This window comes from Myotis nattereri (assembly GCF_964212035.1).
Source record: "Myotis nattereri genome assembly, chromosome: 21".
Lineage (NCBI taxonomy): Eukaryota > Metazoa > Chordata > Mammalia > Chiroptera > Vespertilionidae > Myotis > Myotis nattereri.
The window spans coordinates 1490537-1496720 of record NC_138097.1 but is presented as its reverse complement, the minus strand read 5'-3'; positions in this window follow the sequence as shown (position 1 = coordinate 1496720).

Sequence of the window (6184 nt, the reverse complement as noted above, 5' to 3'; positions counted from 1 at the left end):
GAACCCGGGACCCTTCGGTCTGCAGGCCGACGCTCTAGCCACTGAGCCACACCGGCCAGGCCGATCCAGGAACGTTGTGGAGCCACAGCTGTGTGCCAGGGCAGGGCCGGTCAGCGGCTCCCTTCGCCCGCCACGGTCACCCTGCTGAGGTGAAAGGTGAGGATCCCCGCCGCTGCGGAAAAGGGAACCACAGCCCCGGTGAGCGGTTTCGCTTCCCCTCCGGCCCCGGGTCACTTGACATCACTTCCTGCAAGCGAAGGGCCTGTCCTGATCTTGCTCTTCTTCCCCTGGGGAGGTCAGCGTGTCCCCCAGGCCTCTGCTCCTCCCGGCCCTGTTTCTGCAAAAGCCCTGCTTCCATCGCTTCTGGGTGATCTAGATCTCCCCAAGGTTGAGCTCCTGTGGCCCTGGCTGGGGTGGCTCAGTGGATAGAGCCTCGGCCTGCAGACTGCAGGGTCCTGGGTTCGATCCCGGTCAAGGGCCTATGCCCGGGCTGCAGGCTCCATCCTCAGTGGGGCGGGGGAGGGGATGCAGGAGGCAGCTGGTCCATGATTCTCTCTCATCATGGATGTCTCTCTCTCTCCCCCTCTCCCTTCCTCTCTGGAATCAATCCTATATAATAAAAGGCTAATATGCAAATCGTCCCCTCAACCAGGAGTTTGACCAGGGGACAGGGCAGCTGGCCAATAGCCCGAGGCCCCTCCCCTAGCCTGTTGTCCCCCCTATTGGCCCCCCACCCCATCAGAGGCAGGGCCAGCTGGCCAACGTCCCTCGACCCCTCCCCCTGGCCAGCCCAGCCCGACCTCACCTGTTCACAAATTCGTGCACCGGGCCTCTAGTAAAAAAATTTTTTTTTAAAAAAAAGCCTGAGCTTCCATGTCACCTCCCTGGCTCCCTCACAGGCCTCTCACTGGGAGGGTACCAGTCGGGATAAGCCAGCTTTTTGCTGCTGTAACAAACATCACCCATATCTTAAAGCAACAGCAGCGTCATTCCTGCACCCTTGGCCTAGGCCCGGAGGTCAGCGAACTGCGGCTCGCGGGCCACATGCGGCTCTTTGGCCCCTGGAGTGTGGCTCTCCCACAAAATACCACGTGCGGGCGTGCACGGACAGTGCGATCAAAACTTCGTGGCCCGTGCGCAGAAGTCGGTATTTTGTGGAAGAGCCACACTCAAGGGGCCAAAGAGCCGCATGTGGCTCGCGAGCCTCGGTTTGCTGACCACTAGGCCCTAGGGTGACTCAGCAAAGCAGGCTGCCACGTGGCTCCACCTACCCACACGGGGGGGTGGGGGGGTTGGGAGGGAGAGGAGCAGAGCTGAGTCACGGTCAAGCGAGGACAAATGCGGGACCAGCCCGCCCGCCCGGGTCTGAGCGGCCCGCGGGCCACACCTGTTTCCCACGGCCCCTCCCTTCCTGACATCTGAGCTCACCGTCCAGTTGCTCCCGGCCCCTCTCCCCCTCACGCCTGTGCCCGTCGGACTTCATTCCTTTTGCAGCACCTGTGCCCAGACCTGGGATGAGAGCGGACCAAGGGGAGGGTCACCCGGGCCGCCTGGTCCCCCCTCCCCCGTCACCTGGCTCTCAGTCCCACCCCAGGCTCCGAATCTTGCATTTTATTTTAATTTTTTTGAATCCTCCCCCGAGGATATTTTCCCATTGATTTTTTGGGAGAGAGGAAGGGAGAGGGAGAGAGACACATCCATGGGTTGCCTCCTGCACGCGCGCCCACCAGGGCCCGAGCCAGGGAGGAGCCTGCAACTGAGGTCTGTGCCCTTGGCTGGAATCGAACTCAGGACCCCTCGGTCCACAGGCTGATGCTCTACCCACTGAGCAACACCGGCCAGGGCCCCACCGGGACGTGTTAAGCCGCTGGACACAGAAGTGTGGCACCTGCGTGCAGGTCACCACGACGCTGGCCACGGAGCTAACCCGTCTGTGGGCCCAGGGAGGAGCCGCCCGCCCCTCCTGCGCCCTCCGCCTCAGGCCCCGGCTGCCCACGGGGAGGCAGGAGCGGAGCGGGTACCGGCTCTGGGCCTCCCTCGCCGTCTCCAGAGCGAGGAAAACGCATGCCCCGCTGGAGGCAGGCAGAAGGCCCCGCCTCCCCCTCCCCGGGGCCTCCTCCCACACGCGCCAGGGGCAGCCGCGCAAGGGAGGCGCGCACGTCCCGCTGCTCCAGGGCTGTGCGTCCCGGGAGGATGGGGAGATGCTGTCCGGGAATCCGCGCGTCTCGGCTAAGCCCCGGGCTCCCCGAGGGGGAAACCGGGTCCGGGTCAGGCCACCGGCTACCGGATTGGAACGGTAGAGGCGGGATCTGAACCCAGATCTGCTGGGCTCCGGAGCCCCGGGCCGCCCTGAGGCCTTGGCCACGCACGGAGCTCGGGAACCTGGCGGAACCGGCTCAGGCTCGGGCTCAGGCTCAGCAGGTCCGGGCCTCAGGGTGAGACCTGAGCCCCTGTTCCCCACGGCTCTGCGCTCAGGGGACGGACCCCGAGGCTGTGCCGCGCGCACTCCGGTACCAGGACCCGGGGACACCGCGCGCCCTGGGCGCTCAGGTTCCCGGGGAGCTTTGCCGGCTGTGGCCTGTGGGAGCAGAGCGGGCTGGGCTCCTGGTACCCGGCTCTGGAGGGGCAGGGGGCCCCCCGCTAACATCTGGGCCACATAAGCCTCTCATTGCACAAAACACAGCCTTTTTTTTCTTGTTTTTGTCCAACAGGCAAAGCGGCTTGGAAACCCTTGTCTGTCCTGCAAGCGCAGCCTCCCCGGGAAGAAGTGCATCCCTGCGGGGCCCCAGCTCCTTCCGGGGCGTGGTCTGCGCCCCCCTACCCCTCCCCCAGCTCTCCGTGAGCCCCCCCCCTCTGTGCCCCCACCCCCACCCCCAGGAGCCGTCAGGTCTCCCCCTCATCCCGCCCCTCCACGTGCTCCCCAAATGCTGAAATGACAGCCCTTATGCGCACCGCGGGGAGGGGCGGAACCGCGAGGGATGTATGAGTAGGATGGAGCGCGCGTCATCATCCCCGGGAGAAGCCCAGCTAACTTTTCAGGAAAAACAAAAATTATTTTTAAAAAGAAAAAAGACTTTTTTGGTACAAATGCCAGAAGGGGGAGAACCTTACGTGGCTGCTGGCGGGTGTGCGCTGGGCAGGGCGGGCCCGGTGACAGCTCAGCTCCCTGCTCAGGCCCATGGGCCGGGCGCTGCGGATCAGGAGCCAATGAGATGTCGCCATGGCTCCTTTGTGACTCATGCTCATCTCTCATCCCTCAGGAGCTGCAGCGTTAGCCTGTCCCCCAGCTAGTTGCAGAGCTGCCAGAAAATTCACCTTTCAAAGCCCACACACACGCCTGGCCTGTGTGGCTCAGTGGTTGAGCCACTATTCGATTCCCGGTCAGGGCACCTGCCCAGGTTGCGAGCTCGATCCTCAGCATGGGGCGTGCAGGAGGCAGCCGATCCATGACTCTCTCTCGTCATAGATGTTTCTCTCTCTCTTCCTCTCTGAAATCAATAAAAATACATCTATATATATAAAAACCTAAGGGACCATCCCACAGGTAGTTATGACATGTAATGACCACCAGGGGGCAGACAGTCTGACCAGTAGCTATGATGCACACTGACCACCAGGGGGCAGATGCTCCACACAGGAGCTGCCAAGCTGCAGTGACTGGACAGCTGTGGTTCTCGGTGACACACCCAGAACCAGAGCAGGGGGAGCCCGATTCCGGGGTGCGTCACCTGAGAACCTCCCTCTCTCAATCCAGGGGGGTGTCGGAGAGCCCGTTTCGGCCCGATCCCCACAGGCCAGGCCAAGGGACCCCACCAGTACACGAATCCGTGCACAGGGCCTCTAGTCCATATCATAAAAGGCCTGTGGGTGTCAGGCGAAACGCAGAACGACCAAGATCGGACTCACCAGGAGGCGCCTGTGGGGGGGCGCCACTCAGCCAGAAGCCCTGAGCCGGGCCCATGGTCAGCGCCGTGGCGGATGTGGGAGCCTCTCTTGCCGCTGCGGCAGCACCAAGATGTTTGTCGGACATCCCCCGGGGGCTCCCCGACTGCGAGAGGGCGCAGGCTGGGCTGAGGGACCCCCAAGTGCACAAATTTTGTGCACCAGGCCTCTAATCCTATCAAACAATAGACAAACATGGTAATTGACCATACCTTCGCTACACCTCCCATCGGCTAATCGGCACGATATGCAAATTAACTGCCAACAAAGATGGCGATTAATTTGCATACGTAGGCTCCAAGCGGTGGAGCGAGTCCTCACGGCCCTGGGGCCAGCGGAGCAGCGAGGCCTGACTTGTCCAGGGCCGGCTCCGGCCAGAACTCGGCCAGAGCGAAGACCTGGGCCCCGGGTCCCGGAGGCAAACCAGTGCCAGCAGCCAGGGGAAAGGAAGGCCCATTGCACGAATCTCTTCATGCAACAGGCCTCTAGTTTTTATATAAATAGAAATGTATAGATTTAATACACAGAAAGTAATCTCCGCAGGAAGAAGCCCCCCGCCCACCATTTCCCGGCCACCACTGATGACACAGCGAGTCTCCTGCAGCCACGCGAGGAGCCGCTGAGTCATGCTGAGTCACGCGTGGCGCTCACTCATCGCAGGGACGGAGGTCACAGGGCTCTGAGGTCAGCTGCAGCTCACGGCGCTATTTCCCCTCCCCCGGGGCTGGCCGGGCCTTTCGGGGAGGCGAGTCGGGCAGGAGCTGCCGGCCAGCGGGCCAGGGCTGGCACGTCACCCCCTCCCCACCCCCCCGTCCCCAGTCAGGCGGGGCAGCCGGAGGACTGCAGATAGAATGAGGCAACGCCGCCCCGAGTGCCAAGGGAGCCAGCCACACACAGAAGCACGCGGGGCCCCACAGCACACCGGGGTGAGGGGGGGTTACCCCGCGTTTCTGACCTGCCCAGGGACCCTCCCCGAAGTGACTGCCAGGAAAGGCCCAGCGCCAATGTGGGAGGCGAGACGCCCCCCCCCCCAAGAGGGCCCACGCACTGGCTCTGCTCAGGGCCGGCTGGGTGGCCTCGGACACGTGGCCTGGTCTCCCAGACCCTGGCTGCTCACCGGTGAGATGGTGACGATAGCGCGTATCCCCCAGGTGTTGTGCAAAGTGAGAACGCAGGTGAAGCGCCTGTCTTTTTTCTTCTTTTTTTTTTTTTTTTTTGTAATATATTTATATCGACTTCAGAGAGGAAGAGAGAAGGGGAGAGAGAAACATCCATGATCAGAGAACCATGGACCAGCTGCCTCCCGCACGCCCCACGCTGGGGACCGAGCCGGCAACCCGGGCCTGTGCCCTTGACCGGGAATCGAACCCAGAATCCTTCTGGCCACAGGCTGACACGCTATCCACTGAGCCACACAGGCCGGGGCCAGAGCCCTCTTTTGAAGCAGGAGCCCCTTGGGAAGAGGAGGTGTCACGCACGAGGGCACAGGGGCAGCCCCCCGTGAGGAGGGGTGGGAGTTGGAGGAGGCAGCGGGTTCAGGAGGACAGTCCACGCAGAGGGGTCGGCCTGCCGGTGGGCGCCTCCCCTGAGAGGCCTTGGGGAGCAGCACCTTTAAGAGCCTGGACACTGCCCGGGTCCCAACCGCCTTTCTTTTTTCTTTTTTTTTTTAAAGTTTATAGGTGATTAATTCTCTCACGCAAAAACCTGCACAGCCATCCCAGATACAGCCACCGAGAGAACCTTGACTCCTTTCTGCCAGCACCAACGTTGGCCATGGCAGGCCCCCGGCTTTCTTCCTTCTGTTCTCGCTTCCCTTCTCTGATTCCTGGAGGTCTCCTTTTTAAAAATATATATATTTTTTTTTTTATTGATTTTTTACAGAGAGGAAGGGAGAGGGATAGAGAGTTAGAAACATCGCTGAGAGAGAAACATCTATCAGCCGCCTCCTGCACACCCCCCCACTGGGGATGTGCTGGCAACCCAGGTCCATGCCCTTGACCGGAATCGAACCCGGGACCCCTCAGTCCGCAGGCCGACGCTCTACCCACTGAGCCACACCCGTCAGGGCTCCTTGAGCTCTCCTTCTCGTAGAGGCCGCGTCTGGCAAGTCTGTGTTTGGGTCCGTTTGTTCTTTTTCTTGGCGTCATCCCAGGAGTCAAATCGTGCGAAGGCCCGTGGTCTTGCCGCCACCCAACGGGGTTCTGAATCCTGTTCACGTAAAAACCGTGGAAACCGGTAAGGG